At 36.1% G+C, this 20,844-nt stretch overlaps 1 pseudogene across 1 annotated transcript in view; it reads right to left on the bottom strand.

Moving 5' to 3' along the window:
• Positions 1–13,738: 13,738 nt before the first annotated feature.
• The window catches only part of LOC309811206 (NEDD4-binding protein 2-like 1), a 51,675-nt pseudogene continuing 44,569 nt past the window's right edge, over positions 13,739–20,844 (bottom strand). Inside the window, exon 3 of the transcript in view lies at positions 13,739–14,408. The product of the transcript in view is annotated as an NEDD4-binding protein 2-like 1 (transcript). The remainder of the gene's footprint in view (positions 14,409–20,844) is intronic.

Here is a 20,844-nt window from a genome sequence, read left to right on the forward strand (position 1 = left end):
CATCATTTATTGAATCATTTATTTTCCCTGACCCATCTTACAAACATAATTTACAATGCCACATATTTCACAAATTAAATGTTAGATATTAATATTTCCTTCTGAACATTTTTTAAAGTTATGGTTCTCTACTTGTCTTTATGTGCCAATACAATATTTTAAATTACTATGGCTTTTAAGTATGTTTATATATATGGGCATACACACCCCTACAGACTGTTCCTGATTTTGGTTTTTGCTTTTCAAAATATTGAAATTATTTTGGAATTTTTCCTTCCAAACTGATTTGAAAATTAGTCAAATTTTATAAAAATTCTTCTTGGATCTTGATAGAAATGGCATTAAGTTCATAAGATTGACATTTAATATTAATCCTATTCATTGAGGACTGATTAATTGATTTGGATGTGTTACTCAGAAAAGTTTTATAGTTTTTTTCATGACCGTTTCTTAGGATCATTCCTATGTGTTTTACTGGTTTTCTTACAATAGTAAATGATATTATTTTATTCCTGTATAAATTCTGGCATGTATTTACACAGAAAAGTTCCACTTATTAATATGTTGATCTTTATTTAGTTATCTTAATAAATTCCCTTATTAGTTTAAAATTTTTATTCATTTATGACAATGGGTACCCTCATCTCATTTTTACAGACTTTGGTGAGAATATTTCTATTTTGACTAATGCATATGAAACTTAGTGTAGTTTTTTGGTTCTGCCTTTTAGCAGAGTGAGATGTTTTGCTTGTACTCCTAGCTTACTGAAATTTAAATTTTTGTATTATATGCGAACAAATTTTAGCTGAAGTCTTTGTATTAAACCTTGAAATTCTGGAATAAACTCTATAATAGTGCGATGTTGTCTATCAATGTCTCTTTATTTTTTAAGTTTTTAAAAAATATTTTATTGGAGTATCCTTGATTTACAGTGTTGTGTTAGTTTTAGGTGTACAGCAAAGTGATTCAGTTATATATATACATATATTCATTCTTTTTCAGATGCTTTATCCATATAGGTTATTATAGAATATTGAGTAGAGTTCCCTGTGTTATGGTTATGTTTATTTATTTTTTGAATTTATTTTTTGTTTTCTTAACTTTTTTCTTATATTGAAGTATAGTTGATAAACAATGTTGTGTTTGTTTCAGGTGTACAGCAAAATGATTCAGTTATACATATATATGTATCTTTTTTTTTCAAATTCTTTTCCCATTTAGGCTGTTACATAGTATTGATCAGAGATCCCTGTGCTATGCAGTAGGTCCTTGTTGGTTATCCATTTTAAATATAGCAGTGTGTACATGTCAATCAAAAACTCCCTAACTATCCCTTCCCCCCTTCCCCTCCCCCTCCTCCCGCAACAAGTTCTCTAAGTCTGCGAGTCTGTTTCTGTTTTGTAAATAAGTTCATTTGTATCTTTTTTTCTTTTCTTTTTTTTAGATTCTGCATATAAGCAATATTTTTGTCTTTCTCTGTCTGACTGACTTCACTCACCATGACAAATAAATTCCCTGGCCGTCCAGTGGTTAGGGCTCCACGCTGTCACTGCAGCAGGCAAGGGTTCGATTCCTGGTCAGGGAAGTAAGATCCCACAAGCCAGATGGTGTGGCTGGAAAAAAAAAAAAGGTTAAAATATTAATGTCTCTTTAGAAGCACACTACTGGGCATCATCCCCAGAATAAACTAGCCTAATAATAAACTGGCACTGCAAGGACCCAGGACCTTAACCCAATCTGTGTGAAGGGCCAAAAAGAGATTATGTTCATGTCTCTTACTGTCCAGATTTTAATTCTATTAAAACATGATGTTTGTGATAGAATACTATCATTGTGCTGGTGAAGTACAAAGGCAAAGACAGTGCCAGTTAATTGAAAAAAACAGTTACTTCTCTCTAATGGGTCAATTATGAGTACACTTCTTTTGGAAAGCTACTTTTCAGCTAACTCAGATGTCAGTGACGCTTTTGCCTGAAGATTTTTACTCTTTTTTTAAGGGGTAGGTAAAACAATGAATTGATTTTTTTCACCCTTCGGCTCCTGTGTTCCTTGAAGATTCATTTAATCCTTACCTATAGGTCCAGGCCCTTGCCACACTCTAACAGTCCCAAAAGGAAGAATTCGAAGAAATTCTACACTGGCAGCTCATCATTAGTCAGCCTCACTGCAAGTCCCTTATATGTCTGTTACTCTTCAATCCTTTCAGTGGGTGAAGGACTACCCTAAAATTAAGACTTTCTAACTTGATCTCCAATGCTTTTATTCACTCATTATCATTCATGAACTCATCCATAGTTTTTGAGCAACTCTAGTGATCCAGTACTGTCCCTCACTGCTGAGGACAGAGCAGGGAATAAGGCAAGAGCTTTATCCTCATGACATTTGTGTTGAAATGGGAGGGGCACATGAGAGTGGAAAGAAAGATGATCAATAAGAAAACAAGTAAATGATCAAGACTGAGAAAAGCCATAAAGAAAATAAACGAGACAACTCAAAAAAGATGGGGGAAGACCTACCTGAAAAGGTGACATTTGAGGTCAGACCTGAATGGCAGGAAAGCATTGGCCATGATAATAACCTTACAAAATATGATTCCTAGTAGAAGCAATAGTATCAGCTGGAGACCTAAGGAAGGGATGAACCTGATAGACTTGAAGAACCAAAATAAGGCAAAGCCTCATCAACATGATGTCTCCCTCCTAGAGGGCTGCCTGTTGCCTTCTGATGGACACCTCAGAAGCTGCAATTTATTACAAGGTCTGACTGGTTCCCATGCTTGGAGGCTGGAATACTAACCACAGTTAAATGCAGCCCTCCCCAGCCTCATGGTGCCTTCTGCCACCATCTTAGCATCTTCCTCACGATGCAAATTCTGATCAATTGTTCACCTCTGTCTCCATCACTGCACTGTGAAATCCTTGATCCTTAATGGAAAGTCTGTATTATTCATGCTGTGCTTTAGACCTCAGTTGTATTTGAAACATTATACACTAAAGAAAATCTTACATAACCTATTAGTTTATATCACAATCTACTGATATTAATGTCAAATAATACTAGAAGGATGTAGAGGAAGAGTGGGTAGTACCAGAAAATATAACTGAGCCAAATGCAAAGATTATAAGCTAAATACATTTTCTGAAAACATTTTTATATTACAAAATCTGTACCACTTAGTTAAGTATATCTGGATTGCAGTAACTATGAGGCATTGACCAAGAATAATGGAAAACACTACATTTGGGAAAATGATCATGTGAACACAATCTCTTTACCTATCACAATCTCTCTTTTTTTCTTTTTTTAAACACTTATTTATTTATTTTTGGCTGTGTTGGGTCTTTGTTGCTGCACGCAGGCTTCCTCTAGTTGTGGTGAGCTGGGTCTACAGCGCAGACACAGTAGTTGTGGCACATGGGCTTAGTTTCTCCATGGCATGTGGAGCCCAGACCAGAGCTTGAACCCATGTCCCCAACCAGTGTCTCCTGCATTGGCGGGCGGATTCTTAACCACTGCGCCACGAGGGAAGTCACTGTAACTTTTGTTACAATGTAACATTGTAACATTTGTAAGGCATTCCTAACTTTATAAAGTACATCTTGTTATAGAACACTCTTGGAACTCCTTGCAGGAAAATTCTTAGAATGTCTAGGAGAGAAAGTTAAAAGATAATAAAATATCTAAAAACATATCTAAAAAGGGAATGTGATTTACAAAAATAAAATAATTATCTAGAAAAGAGACAATCTCTTTTTACTGAGGAAGGGGTAGTGGAGTCTGCCCCTGGTGGATTTCTGTTGGCTAATTGACTTCAGTTAAAATTTCTCAAAATGGTTAATTTATTTTGTTTATGTATGTGCAGGTTGAATTTAGCATTTATTTCAATAAATGACAAGGGATGTTCTTTAGCCAAAAATCATTCATTAAAATTGTATCCTCTCCAGGGCTTCCCTGGTGGTGCAGTGGTTGAGAATCCACCTGCCGATGCAGGGGACACGGGTTCGTGCCCCGGTCCAGGAAGATCCCACATGTTATGGAGCGGCTGGGCCCGTGAGCCATGGCCGCTGAGCCTGCGCGTCCGGAGGCTGTGCTCCGCAACGGGAGATGCCACAACAGTGAGAGGCCCACGTACCGCAAAAAAAAAAAAAAAAAAAAAAAAAAAATTGTATCCTCTCCCAATGATCTTTAGAATTGTCACAACATAGTCCTCCATGTGCTCTCTGATATTTTCTCCAATACTGCCAGTTGTTGCCAATACTTTGAAACTATGCTTATTCTGAAATCAAATAATGATGGATATTTTACTTCAACTAAAACACGTGAAACAAAGTGTACGCACCACATAAAGTTACATGTCTTTAAAAAACATGTCTATGTCTATTCAAGTATCCTAGGCTGGGGGAAAGAAATCTGGATCATGTCAGAGAACTAGATATTACACCCAAATCAGCTGTGGATAACATTATATGAGCTCGACAATATACTATCACTTATCTTTTTTTTTTTTTGGCGGTACGCGGGCCTCTCACTGTTGTGGCCTCTCCCGTTGCAGAGCACAGGCTCCAGACACGCAGGCTCAGCGGCCATGGCTCACTGGCCCAGCTGCTCCGCGGCATGTGGGATCCTCCCGGACCGGGGCACAAACCCGTGTCCCCTGCATTGGCAGGCGGACTCTCAACCACTGTGCCACCAGGGAAGCCCACTATCACTTATCTTTACTTCAATCCACAATAAAGCACAATATACTTTACATGTTTCAATTTTATTTTGCAGTAAAGTTGAGGTCTGTAATAAAAGATTAAAATTGCTATTGTACTTAGTAAAGCACATAATAATAATAGGTAATGAAGATTGACTGCTTACAATAAGCTAGGCACTTTGATAAGAGTTTTGCATGCATTACTTCATAAACAAACATTACAGAGAAGTATGTTTGTTATCTCTAGTATTCACAAATGAGGATACTACAGCTTAAAGTGTGTTATTAACTTGCCCAAGGTCATGGAGCTAGTAAATAGCTGAGCCAAAATTTTAGTCCAGTGTGTTTGATTAAAGACCATGCCCTTAACTGTTAAAGTAATGTGATTATACTAGATTGCCACTGGCTTCATACTCTTTTATCTAGTCTCCCATGTAACTCATTGCCCATATTTGCAGGAGGATTTATATGTTTGAGAGTATAGGAAGTAGCCAAAAACCAGAATGCTTCTCTGTGTGTAGCTAACTAATCTCTTCAGAAATCAAGAATGAAGCACCCTCTCATCACCAAAGCTTACTGGCCCTGACAATAGGAACAGATGGCATGCCTGGGACTACACAGCAGCACATAAACATTCTGGCAGAGAATAAATGAGAACATATAAGTAAAAGCAACATCACCATCACTTGAGAACCAACTCTACTCTTGTTTATTCTCTTTTAGCAATTTATGAGCTCCATGAAGACATTATGAGTGATACTTTCTGAAGATTTGGCATATTTTGGCCATAATCATCTTCATAAAGGAATGTGTGTTTAGACTAAGGTTTGATGAGAACTTGTTTGATGGAACAAGTGCTTGTTATGGGCCTGGCTTGTTATACAGACAGTTTCTAAAGTATGCAAAGCAATGGAATAGATTAAGGAGAAAGAATGTAAATTCTTCTTTGCTGGAAATAGAGAAAATATATCAGTATGATTCTTTGCTAAGGATTAGACATATCCATTCTTTACATGAACACCCATTGGATAATATCAATATATATGCCAACACTAAAATACAAAACCATAAATCAAAAGGACCTCTTTAGAAATGCCTAGTTCAAGGTCTTGTTTTCCTCTACATTCAACAGCAACCAATTAATGTAAAAGCGGTACCCATTTCTAACTGAAGTCCATGAGATTGCATCAGTTCCTAGATCCAGTAACTATTTTATCATCTTGAAGAAAACTATATAAAAGTAAGTCATTTCTATTTTGAAAGAACAAATGTCAGCATTTTAATTTTTCATATTTTATCCACCTTTTCTTTCTGCTCTGAACAAATGGTGTTACCCAGTTAATCAGAATCCACTTAATTCCACCTTATTGTTATTTAACAGTTCCTCAGGGCTCTTACATCTTCTCTGTAAAAAGAGGATCAAAACAAACAGTCAAATTTCAATGAAGATTCTAAAATCTGCACTGCTTTTCCAAATAGACTAAGAAAATGAACAAGGAGAGGGCAATGCAAAAGTATACTAGGAGATTGAGCAGAACACCTACCCACCTCTACAGTAATTAACTGACACAATAATAGAATACGAATGAGACATATTAACTTCCTTTTCAGTTCTCTAGCATAAAACTTTCTATTACACGTAACTATATTTCAACTCATTGCTTCATAGTTAAAGTTTCTTTTTATTATTTTAATTGTTTCTGAAATGTGCAAGAATATTATGGGCCTATTAATATAAAAATGTGTTGTTATACTCTATGCTTTTTCATTTGAAAATTACTGGTATACAGATGTGAGAAAATTGAAGCAAAGCTCCAAAACCAAAGGTCCTTGGACTAAAACAATTTGGGGATAAATAAAATGCAAAGTTGTAACTATTTGGTTAATTGTTCATTTAGGGATCAAAACTCAAATCCAAAATATTGTCCTGACTTCACTAATGAAATATATTTCCCTTTATCTAATTTTACAAAGAAACTTCTAATCATCTCAGTAAACTAACATGGATTGAACTTAAAGCCAGATAATCAAAACAGAAAAAAATCTTTCTAGAATTATATAATCATACATTTTAATAAAAGTGAAGACAGAGAATGGGACATGATATATGCTTTCAAGAATACCTAGTAAAAATTAGTGTTAATATTAATTTATTGAAGTATTACTTGTACTAGCATTACTAATAAAACTATCTTAAGAATTTCATAAACATGACACATGTCTTTCAACAATATTCCTGTTTGGTACTTATGAAATAACACTTTGAAACATCCTTGTAATCATGACTAGGTCAATTATCCCCAAATTATTCTCTAAATTTAGTGCAATTCTGATCAAATTCTCATTACATTAGAGTTGTCTCTGTGCTGTATATGCAATGGCTTTTGATAAATATATAATAAGTACCATATTCTGTACCATACAGAATAGTTTTACTGTCCTAAAAACCTTCAGTGTGACACCTGTTCATTAGTCCCTCCCTCTCCCTGAATCCCTAGCAACCACTGATCTTTTTGCTGTCTCCACAGTTTTGTCTTTACTAGAATGTCATATAGTTAGAATCATACAGTGTATAGCTTTCTCAGACTAACTTCTTTTATTAGCAACATATACTTGAGATTCCTCTCTGTCTTTTCCTGACTTGATAGCTCATTTCTTTTTATCGCTGAATAACAGTCCATTGTCTGGGTTTATTTATTCATTCACTTACTAAAGGACATCTCTTTTGCCTTTATGTTTTGGCAATTATGAATAGAGCTGCTATATCCATTTGTATACAGATTTTTCTGTAGAAAAAGATTTCGACTCATCTAGGTAAAGTGACTGCAGGATCCTATGGTAAAAGTATGTTTGGTTTAGTAAGAAACCACTGAACTATCTTTCAAAGTGGCTGTACCATTTTGCATTCCCACTGACAACGAGCTAAAGTTCCTGTTGCTCTGCATCCTTGCCAGCATTTAGTGGTATTAGTGCTTTGGGTTTAGCCTTTCTAATAGGGGTGTAGTAGTATCTCATTGACATTTTAATTTATAATTCCCTAATAACATATGATATTGAGCATTTTTTCATATGCTTATTTTCCACTTGTATATCTTCTTCTGTGAGACGTCTGTTCAGATCTTTTGCCCACTTTTTAATTGTCACTTCCAATATTTTTCTTCATCTTTTGCTTTCAGTAGTCTGACTATGATTTCCTTGGGTGTGGTTGCTTATACGTATTCAGCTTAAGGTTAGCTGAGCTTCTTGAATGTACAGGTACATTTTTCACCAAATTTAGCAATTTGGAAGGCATTATTATTTCAAATATTTGTTCTCACTGATTTTTTTTCTCTCATTTAATTTAGAGGCTCTAGTTACATACATTTAAAATTTCTGAAATTGGCCCACAGGATTTTGAATATTTTTAAATTTCTCTATATGCATTGGCTATTTTTATTCATGTGTCCTGAAGTTTATTGGCTTTTTTGGTCATCACTAATCTGCTATTAGGCCCATCCAGATATTTATTTCAGATATGGCATTTTCTGTTCTAGAATTTCCATTTGTTTCCTATTTAAAGTTTCTATTGATAGTCTGAGATTTCTCTCTCATTCATTAGGGGCAAATTTTCCTTCATACTCATGGTCATACAACAGCTGCTTTAATAATCCTTGTCAACTAATTACACCATCTTATCCCAGGTTCAGTTTCTATTGTTTGTCTTTTCGCTTGAGTATAAATAACAATCTCCTATTTCTTTTTATATGGCAGGGTATGTTATACTTTGTCTGGAGTCTTGTGAATTATACATTGTAGACACTATAGACTTTGTTATGTTCCTCCAAAGAAAAACTTTTTGCAGGGAGTTATCTTGTCTTAACTCAAATTCAAATTGCAAATAGTCTCCCCTGTGGTGAGTGACTACTGAAATTTCACCTCAGATCTTTTAGCCTAGCTGGGCTGCTTGAAATCTTTCTATTACCTGTGAAGTTCAGGGGTCACACAGAGATTTGAGTAGCGATTATACAAATAATTTTAGTCTTCCCTCTTTGTCTCTCTCCTTTCCATGATTTCTGTCCTTGTTTTTCAGTTGCCATAATTTTCCCAAATTCTAACCTCTGGTTTTTCAAGCCTGGAACAATGGAAGTTTTTTATGTCTGTGTTACCCACCTAGCATAGCATATACTGAGGCCTTAGTCTAAAAGGCATAAAAGCTCATGTGGTACAGTTTCCTTTTTCCAAGTGGTGACCCAGCAAGTATCTCTCTGCTTTTGGCCACTCTCCCGTGCCGCAAAATGGTTGTTTTTTTTTGTTTGTTGTTTGTTTTTTTTTTTTGCGGTACGCGGGCCTCTCACTGTTGTGGCCTCTCCCGTTGCAGAGCACAGGCTCTGGACATGCAGGCTCAGCGGCCATGGCTCACGGGCCCAGCTGCTCTGCGGCATGTGGGATCCTCCCAGGCCGGGGCACGAACCCACGTCCCCTGCATCGGCAGGCGGACTCTCAACCACTGCGCCACCAGGGAAGCCCTGGTTGTTTTTTATATTGTGTCCAGAGTTTAAAGCTGTTATCTGTGGGAAGCTTGGTCCAATAGGAGCTATTTTGCCATTACAGGAAATTGAAAACTTTGAAGCAATGTTTTTGGTAGCAAAAAAACACAAAAAAACAAAATTTGCAAATGTCCATGAGCAGAGGAATGGTTACATAAATTGTGCTGTAATCACAAAAAGAAGTAATGAATAGCACTAAAAATGAATGAGCTACAGCCATATTCTACAATGTGGATGAATATTAGTATAGTAGTTAGTATAAGACATATTATGCTGCTGCAAAAATAATATATGATGAGCTTGATGACTAAGCAGAGCAAAGATTTAATATTTCTCACACTAATACTGCCGTCAGTCTAGAGCAGGATTCAGCAAACTTTCTTGTAAGGCATTAGATGGTAAATACTTTAGGCTTTATGAGACATAGGGTCTCTATTGCAACTACTCACCTCTGTCATCATAGCATGAATATAGCCATAGACAATACATTAGTGAACAGGCCTGGCTGTGTTCCAATAAAACTCTGTCTCCAAAATCAGGTAGTGGGCTGGATTTGGTTCATGGACAATGATTGCTAATCGCTTGTCTAGATGATTCTCAAGAGCTTGGCCTTTCTGAAGTAGCTCAGAGATTCAGGCTGCTTTTACCCATTGACCTCACACCATCTCAACCATCTTGAAGCAGGGTTCCTCCAAGATCACAAGATCATAAAAAGAGAGCATTGGAGGTGGTTGTATATCAACAAATATTGTAGTCCACAAGTTACACACACTACTCCCTCAAATATCTTGGTCAGAATTTATCCTATGACCATAACCCAACTATGAGAAAGCTAGTGAAAGAGGTAAGAACGCTTGTGAACACTAGGAATGGCTAAAGATATAATACTGAGTAAAAAAAAAAAAACTGTGCCAGAAGATTATACATAGCATAAGGAGCTTATTATGGAGTGAGATATGTAAAACAAACTATATAATTATTAGGTATTTAAAAATGCATGATGATAATAAAAGGCAGAAAAAGCAAATGTGATACATATAAAATTAAGCATGGTGCATGTCTTTTGGGTGACATAGGGAAAGAACATATAGGTACATTTAAACTTTTGGTGTTTTTTTAATCCTTGGACTGATTATTGTGCTCAAGAATGTTTATTATTATAAAAGAAAAAAAAATTCCCTGATGAAAGTTATCCATTCAGAGATTGAGATTACATGTGTAATAGTTAATTTTATGTGTGAACTTGGCTACATCATGTGATGGACAGATATCTGGTTAAACACTTTTTCTTGGTGTATCTGTGAGGGTGTTTCTAGAAGAGACTGGCATTTTATTTGGTCGACTGAGTAAAACAGATTGTCCTCCCCAGTGTGGAAGGTCATCATCCCATCCACTGAGGTGCTGAACACAGCAAAAATGCAGAGAAAAGTTGAATCCATTCTCTGCCTGATCACTTGAGCTGAGACATATATCTTTTCCTACCCTTCCTTCAGACTCAGACTGGAATCCACACAGCTGTTCAGCTCTCAGGCCTTCAAACTACATCACTGGCTTTCCTGGATCCCCATCTTGCAGATGGCACATCTTGGGATTTCTCAGCCTCCATACCTTATAATGAATCTCTTTCTAGACATTTCTTTGAATTAATGAACCTAAAAGTACAGAAAATAAAGAAGGAAGTTATCTAAATCCCTCATTCCTCAGAGAATCATAACAAAATGTAGAGCATTTCATTTTAGATTTTTTAAAATGTTTATTGGAGTATAATTGATTCACAATGTTGTGTTAGTTTCAGGTGTACAGCAAAGTGAATCAGCTATACATATACATATATCCTCTCTTTTTTTAGATTCTTTACCCATATAGACCATTACAGAGTACTGAGTAGAGTTCCCTTGCTATACAGTAGGTTCTTGTTAGTTATCTATTTAATATCTAGTAGTGAAGAGCAGTATGGAAGCACCCTACAAAACAAAACTAAAAACAGAACTACCATATGACACAGCAATCCCATTCCTAGGCATATGCCCAGAGAAAACCATAATTCAAAAAGATACATGCACCCCAATGTTCATTGCAGCACTATTTACAATACTAGGACATGAAATCAACCTAAATGTCCATCAACAGAGGAATGAATATAGAAGATGTGGTACATATATACAATGGAATATTACGCAGCTATAAATAAGAACAAAATAATGTCATCTGCAGCAACATGGATGGACCTACAGATTGTCATACCAAGTGAGATAAGTCAGACACAGACAAATATCATATGATATTGCTTATATGTGGAATCTAAAAAAAAGGGTACAAATGAACTTATTTACAAAACAGAAGTAGAGTCACAGATGTAGAAAACAAACTTATGGTTACCAGGGGATAAGGGGGGGAGGGATAAATTAGGAGACTGGGATTGACATTTTACATTTTTGCTATGAATTTTTTTCATTTTTACGTAGTCACAATCTCATATGTATTGATACTTTCATCCTGTTTTTGTTTGGTTTTGTTTTCACTTAACATGGCAGCATAAATCTTTTTCACGTTAATAAAATACAGTTATCATAATTTTATAGGAACTCACAATATTCCATTCAGAAATAATTCCATGGTAAGCTTATACATTACTCAAGTAAATACTAGAGACTTAGATTTGTCATTGTTATTGTTTTTTGTTTCTGTTGTTTCCATGATAAGACATATGAGAATGAATATCTTTGCTCTGAGAGGTATTTATGGATATCAAGTTTTTCTCTTAGGTTACACATCCATAGTAAAAATTTCTTGTAGCATTTTATGATAGTTTTGAAGGTTTTTAATGGCTATTGGAGAGATAAAATTTAACCTTGATTTGATTTAAAACAGTGTTCAATTGTGATCTGAATAGATTAAGTGCCTGTTAGAATGAAAGGTTTTGGACCTTTGTTCTTGTTGTTATTTTGTACTGGGATATTTTGTTGTTGTTGTTAGCAGATACTGCAAGTTCTGTATAAAAGGAAGTTGCTGAGACCTCAGAGACCTTTTTGGACAGAAAGCCATCATAGATAAGAAAAGATCTTGATGCTTCAGAAAGGTGGTGTTGAAAGGCACAATAGCTACAGCTAGGCCAAGCAGTGTCCTTAAGTATAAGTGCAGAGTATAAGGGAAAGGAAGAGTTGTTTCCAAGAATGTTTATGCAATAAAGATTTATAAAGACAGCCCCAAACTATATGCATCTACTATTCCCCTAACTGAGTAGAAGCACCCCAAATCCAGGTAGTAGGGACTCAACAACTCAATTGCTTCCAGGAATATCTCTAAGGACTCTAGATGTCTTATTTTATTTTTTTTAATGCAATACTATATATAATTTTAATAACCATAAAAGCACCATTATATACAACACTTAAAATAATACTCCACAAAACATTAGAAAGAAGCTGTCGGCCAAGAAATAAAGCATGCATCCTACATAATCTTATCTATCACGGTCTCACACCAAATTAATCTGATTCCAACATGTTAAAGTTTAATTTGGATTCATAAATTCAGTATTAGTGTAAGAATTGTGGTAGAAATTTGTCTTAATGCCACATAAAGCAACAAGACTGCTCCTCTTAAGATGAGCATGACTTTTCCATATCTCCATAGGATCTGCATCCTGGGATACTTCATTCCTTGTACTCCCAAAACTTTGGGGCTGCCAAGTGATTATACACATTTATAGGCATAATTTTTAAAACTGCTTAATTATTGCTCTTAAAAATTGGTGGTTTTATAAAGCCAGGCTTGTTTTGTTTACACTATTAGCTCAACAGCCAAAAGTTATTCAGGTTTAACCTGTTCCATAAAGTGGTATTTAAAACACACAATGTGACTTTACATAATGACACTGATTTTCCTCAGTAGGTTGTATAGCTATTAAGAAGGATTTTATCAGACATTTCTAACAATGATACATTGTTAAAATAGAGGAACAGTTTCCCAAAGTGTCTATTTTGAAGAACAATGTTCCCTTAGGTTGTGTACTTTCTGGCATATTCATTTTAAAGGAAAATCACTATCATCATTACAGCGACACATCTCACATTTTTTGGGTACATGGATGATCAAAGTATCAATGGCACTAAATTTTTCCCTGCCTCCTACTTCTCCCCCACCTTTCCAACTTCCTGATGGAGATGAATTTCCTGAAAAAATAGATTGCTTCAGAGAAAGTGGTACTGAAGCTTTATATAAACACTTCAGTTCGTTAATGAACCCATGTGGCTGATTAGGTTCTTGGGTATGTTCTCAAGTTTCAGTTTCAAATTAATTCTTTCCCTAGAGAAAGGGACTTTGTTTAATCAAATGGGTAGAATTCCCAGCATCGGGCCATGCATACAGGATCACTTTAACAAATGCTTGTTGAAGAGGAATGTAATGACTTCTGCTCAGAAACTTTCAGGTTTGACAATTTACACTGGAATGAGAGCTCTGACTACAACTGAATGAAGGATAAAGACTAAAAACTGAAGGAAAAACTGATTTAGGAAAATTGTGAATGCCCAATACCCATGGTGACAACCATCCCTTGTGTTAAAGGAGCTCTCATTAGTGAAGTCACCAGGGGCCCTCCGGTTTGAGAACTCTGCGAAGGTGTTCCATACCCTGCACCCTCGGAAGGAGATGGATTATTCCTGTCCTGATTTCTGTTGGCTCTGCTTGGTTTTTCCAGCATGCAGCACACTGGAAAAAGTAATTTCATGTTCATACCTTTCATTCTGTGTATTGTCTCTCTTGGGACTCTATAAATATTTCTTCATCTCTGGCCTGAAAACTACCATGTCCATTTACAGCCTGAAAAGATCCTTTCGTTGGTATTTCGTTGGAGGTTGACATCATCAGTAATAACAGCAGTAATATCAGTGATGATGGGGGATATGCCATTCCTCATTGCTTTTCTTGCTCTTTTCTGGTTCCATTCATGAGTTTTCTCCAGGAAGTCAGGATTGAACTCATAGGCACCATCTTCTCCGAAGAAAAATAATTATCCGTGCTGAAAATCAGGGCCCTGGGAAAGTTGTGTTGCTATTGTCTGGCCAGTGCAGTTTCCTCCGAGCCGGAGACCTCGCAGGAGGTAGAGGTGTTTCTGAAAGCTGAGACGGCGCAGAGGTGTCCCACGAGGAGGGCAGCGGGGCAGGTGGTCAAGGCTGCTGCTACCAGAGGCTCAGCCTCCCAGAGGATTCAAGAAAACTCTCCTCATGGGGTGGGGGCTGCGAGAGCCTTGCGTCCCCTTTCCGGAAGTCCCAGACCTCTTATTTTAGCCCAGACCTGCTCATTTCCAGAAAAACAAAAATGATCAAATCCATTTTGTAAAATGCTAAATGGAAGAAAAATATAAACCTGAACAGGGTGGAAGAGCAGCAATAAAATGCTTGACAAAGTAGGCATTTTTCGGGAGAGATCAGGGAATGTTGAAACAAATTTGGAATGTTGTATAATCAGCAGCTATTATTATTTAAACTCATGGAGAAAGGAAGTGGACATAAGACGCTTTGGGGATTGTAAAAGGAAAAATATACATTTCAAAATAAACATTATATTTATATTTTGAATGATGATATTAGAGTAATTTACTTCATTTTAATATAAGGGGAAACACTAGAACAAAACATAAATTTCCTTTTACAGAGACAAAAAGCACAAGACACATTCACCATGGCTTTGTGCTCAGGTGAGATTCTATTAAATATCCAACTGCTATATAAAGATAGAGAAAATATTTAATGGAGAAACAGGAAGTGACATCCATATGGCTCTTGTCTGTGGTTTTAACCAACATCTGTTATCCTCAAAAGGCCAATACGAAATGGTCTAGGCTAGTGGTTGTCAATATATGGGCAGCATAGAATTCTTCCTTCAGATTAAATCTTACTCCAAAGACCGAAATTTAGAATGGTTAAAAACACTGATCTGCTAATTAAAGATGATGTGAAAGTCCCTGGCCCTGGCCTCCTGGGCCCCTCTACCCACATATTCAACAACTGCTGAGGGTCCCCCAAAGCTCAGTATTAATTAAGCCTCAGTGTGACTCTGCACAGTCATTCATAAAGGGTGATTGAAAAGTAGGTAGGACATGGAAAGGGAGATATTGCTGCCATAATACTTGACAAAGATATGTATCAATGATACCTACTGCTTGTCTTTTTAAAGGTGTTTAGGCAGAATACATCTTTATGAAACCATGATATCATAATTTGTCTATTTTAAATCATATAATCAATAACTGCATTAATAACTATGCACCATACTCTGGCCACATGCCTTTTATACTTTATTGCTGAACCTGCAAGATAGGTATTTCTATTTCTAATTGAAGATTCATAAATTAAAGCTCAGAAAAGTTAAATCTCTTGTCTGTGTTAAAAAAAAAAAACAACCCAGTGGCAGATCCACTATGCCAAAGTTGGACTCTCTGATATAAAAACTTGTTCTCTTTCTTTATAACATGTTGCCTTCTAATGAAATTGCATGCCTAGAGAATTTTAGAATCACATCTTATCACCTTTAAACATCAAAAACAATCTAGCATAAATTATTGAAAGGCAGGTTTTTCTTCTTTTAAGCATTTGAGCAATGTGATAAACAGATGCTCACAGTGTCTAAACTGCTAAAGTAAAAAAGTATATATATTTAATTAATTGATGTCTTCATAAGTGAGGTATTTTTTTTCCAATTAAGAATCACCAATGGAAGCCCTGCTCAGAAATTAAACAAGTGATAGAAAGAAAAGGTACAACACTATTAGAGATAATTGGTAAATTAGCATTAAAAGTTGCTTGTTTTATTGACCTGTCAATACACTGAATAGATTTTTTAAATCTTTTTTGTGCATTATGACTATCTAAAAGAAAATTTGGATTTTCTTCATTCCATTTTGCAATTACATTTAATTAATTCTGTTTTGGTAGCCATTAAATGAAAGAATCACATTGATGTGAATTCCTGTTTATCCTTTAGAATTCAAACATGATCGATTTCTAAGTAATGAGATGAAAAATAATATTGATATTAGGCAAGTTTATTAAAACTTTGATGATCTTACAATAATTTTGCCCCAGGGTAGCGTATTTGAACTCTTAGTGGAGCACAGAGAACAGGACAGTAGACATGAAATAGTGGACATGATTAGAGAAGGATTTTGTTATAAGAACAGAATCATGGGCTACAAATTTTATCCTGACTCTCCTCAAAAGGTCCAATAGATGTTTACAAGAGCACTCATGCACACAAAAATGGAAAAATCCATACATTTCATGGATGATTTGGATTATTACCGTCTCTATACTAATACTAATCCCTACAAATCTAGAACACTTTAGTCCTTTGGTCCAAGTGGTAGCTTATTGAAATCAGATGCTGAATGAGTACTTAAATTAAAAATGTTCATGTGACCCATTGGCTCTTTGACTAAACAAGTGCTTGTTACTCTGGTTCCTAAATTAAGATGAAAGTAAATGTAATCAGCAGCTAAGAGAATGCCACAGTAACTCTCTGTCCTGTGGTAACCATGGTTGAAAGAGCCAGGTGGAGGGTCCTGATCCTCACCCCTTTATTTGTCAGGATTCTCTAGAGGAACAGAAACAACAGGAGATAGATATTAGATAGATAGATAGATACATACATACATACATACATACATACCTATATACATACATACATTCAGATATACGGAGATTTATTATAGGAATTGACTCACATATGGAAACTGAGAAGTTCTACAGTCTGCTGTCTATAAGTTGGAGAAAAGGAAAGCTGATGGTATAACTCAATACAAGTCTGAAGGCATGAGAACCCGGGTGGGGTGGGTGTATAGAATAAGTTCTGGAGTCCTAAGTCCCAAGAACCAGGAGGTCTGATGTCTGAGAACAGGAAAAGATTGATGTCCCAGCTCAAGAAGAGAGAAGAAATTCATACTTCCTTCAACTCTTGTTCTATTTGGGCCCTCAGTGGATTGTTTGGTGTCCACCCACACTGGTGAGGGTGGATCTTCTTTACTCAGTCTACTCAATCAGATGTTAATCTCTTCCAGAAACACCCTCACAGTCATACCTAGAAATAATGTCTTACCAGCTATCTGGGTATCCTATGCCCAGTCAAGTTGACACATAAAATTAACCATCACACACTTTATCTCAAAAGTGTAAAATAATTAGCAATATCACATGCCTGGGTGAGTCCTGGAGATTAGTGCCACCAGTGAAGGCAAGAGATACAGAGGTGATGATTCCAATCACACCATGACTTAATGTGCCCACTGTCTTGAGCAGATCTACCTATCTTAGAGAATGAGTGGATTATCATAAACTCAATTAGCTAGCGATTCCAATTGCTGATGTTATTTCACATCATATCCATTATCATTTTACAATTTATATATTTAAATATTTTATATTTATTTATATATATGTATTTCTTCTCCATCTCACAAGTCAGCAAAAACCAGGATTTGTTTGCGTTAATTTAATAGGAGTAATATTATATCTTCATTAACTTGTTTTGTTGGCCCTGTACCCCTCAAGACCTTTTATCTTCCTCCCAAATCTGCTCTGAAACCTTGATTTCATAAGGCTGATAGAACCCAACGAATAGAAAACAGCAGGTCTGCCAGATGCCAGGTCTGTAAGCTCCTATTGCCAGAGGGTGAGAAATGATTCTTATTAAAATCTGGAAGACTGATTCCTCAGTAGAGTTCTGGGGGAATTTAGAGGCCTGGAAATTACAGGATATTCCTTCCAAAATAAATGATAATTTGCTGTACCTCATACTGTTTATACCACAAATAATGAGACAAAACATATGATACATCCTTTTGTATTTTGCAGGAAAAATGTAATTTTGGGGGGTGTGTTGCTCTGATTCATTTATTGAGTAGCTCAAAATGCTACCAGTATTGAGAGAAAAATAGAAAAGAGTAGATATTTTAACTGATTTGGGCTGTATGTCTGTAGCTTTTTCACTGGGACTTTATGACTAGGGAATTCAGTGTTACCCAAAGTACCTGTGTCATACTTGGATGTTATGTGGTGTTTGTGGTAAGCCATGGCACACAGAATCCTATGTTTTGGCATAAATACAGGTAACAAGTCATTAACAAATAATTATTTTCCCTTAGAGAAAGAATTATCGGTTTGCTAATAAACCCTAGTAGAGATTGAATACCTGATTATAGAACTAGGTAGCCCAGTAATTTGAGTTGCCTATCATGAACTGAGTGTTACCAGATGTTATAAACCAGAAAAAGTAGGCATGTTCCTCAAACTAAATCAGAAAATACTACTGTGAACAGGATCTGAAAGCACAAGTGTGTTACTTTCATGAGCAGTTCATGCTCCTACTGTGTTTACCCCTGCCATATGTCCACCCCTCCCTCAAGCCACAACTGCAGATAGAGGCACATGCTGTCAACAAGAACCAAAAGACTTCCTGAAGACCTTTCATAGTATGCTGGAAATAGGAATACGAGAGTTGTGGCATTTCAGCCCTACTCCCAAGCTGAGTTATATGGCATCTAATTCTTTTAGCAAAAGAGAAGAAGGCTGGAAAAGACAAAGATCAGGATCTATACAAGTAAGTGGTGGAAAATTGTTTAGACAGAGAAGAACTTGGAAAAACTGGTACGTAGGAGTAGGTTTCTAGGATGTTTTAAAAAGAAGCATGTGAATAGAACTTTTGCAATGCACCATGTGAATGCTCACCAAAAGGCTTCCAGTGCAGTGGGGACTCTCAATACACTGGTGGTTTTCAGTCACGTCTTTCCCAAGCCTTCCTACTGCTTGGCCAAAGCATGCAATGACCTTGAGGGCAAGGTCAGAGACTATATAGCAACAAATATTTCCCCACTCCATGGCCCACTGGCTCCAACCTCTATTCAGTATCCAATTTTCCAGCACCAGTGAAAAAGACCAAAAGTAGTTATTATTCCCTAGGGATCTAGCCAGCTATCTGATTGTGAATTGAAACATTAGACCTTTTACATCATGAAAGGAAGAATAATTTTCCCCAACTGTACCAAATATTTATTCTGAATTTAGGTTTTCCTTCCATTTCTGACATGTTTCTTCCATTAACCCCATCCCTGAGTTTACTGAATGCCTTATTCACAACATCATTTCTTATCAAAGAACTAATTTCATGCAGACAAATTAAGGCAATAGCCTAAAACTCACAGAATTTACTGCCTTACCATGTACCTTATCACCCCAAATCACTTGACCTTACAGAGGGCTGAAATAGTCTGAATGGAAATAAGATAGAAGATAACATCTTATAAAATCTCGGTGCTCTCCTATGTGAAATGTGTATATTCTCTGAACCAGACCTGGAATACAGGAAACAAAGAATAGAAGTATGTTTCACACCTCTCACGCTCATACCTAGTGAATCCCTCACAAGTTAATGTTTCCATTTATGTCTTTGTGTCCAGCTTTCTGTCTTAGGGTTCACCCAGGAGGTTTTAGAACACAAGGATAAGTTCTTCTGTCAGGAGACTCTACAATGGTCTCAGTGAATTGGAGGCTATTGCTTCCATTTGTCCAGTTCAAGCTCTTCCTGTTTTTGTAGGACAAAGTCACAAAATAGAGGGTGATTGATCTTGATTATCAAGGGAAAACAGATTTGCTGGAGGTAAGGTCATAATACATTTAGAACCCAAAGTCTTCCCTAGGATTCCTCCTAATCTGGTAGGAAAACTTGTTGGAAGACTCCAGAAACTTCAGAAAGACCAAACATCATACAGGTAAGACCATCAGTTAATTCTATTCCTCAGAAATAGTTGTTTGATTTACCTCATCATGAAAACAGTCTCAATTGCCTGCAATCCTGGCTGAGGGCAAATGAAATATTGAATGATTCATCAAGACAGAAATCAAAAATACTAGTGATGGTCTCATCACAACTGTAGAAACATAATGTCTTCATCTGGGTGACCTAGAAAATATAACTTAAGGAAAATTTTATGTGCTAATGCTTTGGGGATGGATGTTCAATTCCAGGGATGCAATAGTGAACTGAACAAATATATTGAGGCAAATTTCATTGCGTGGGTATTTTAAGTTTATTCTGTTGGTGATGCACTCTAATTCCTTTGGCTTTCATTGTTCCTCAAGGATTTAATTATTTGAATACAGAATACAAAACAAAACAAAAATTCAACTGCTTTACCACTAGTGTCACTCAATGGCATATTTCTACTGTCTTCCTCAATATTTCATCAAAATATCCCAGATTACATTTTATAGAATATTTTATGTACACCCTGTCGTGGCTGCTTTTGATTTTTTAAAATACACTTTTGCTTTCTAAGACAATTTATTTTAAAAAGACAACTCTGCTTTTTAAGTCCATTTCATAACATAATGCTAATTTCTTTTGTAGAATTGTTTACAGTTCCCCACAAAGGAAATTTCACTTTGGAATAGACATCTCAATTTTAAAGCAATCATGGTATATAGATTTTCACTTGGAAGTTTTAAGTATTTCCATGGAAATAGATGCAGGGAATAAGGCCACAGAGCAAACATCTTTGCTGGCAGATATCTAAATAAGAAGAAACAAAACAAGAATAATCCAGCCTTGATTAAAGCCAAAATG

Source organism: Mesoplodon mirus, assembly GCF_964341445.2.
Source record: "Mesoplodon mirus genome assembly, chromosome: 10".
Taxonomy (NCBI): Eukaryota; Metazoa; Chordata; class Mammalia; order Artiodactyla; family Ziphiidae; genus Mesoplodon; species Mesoplodon mirus.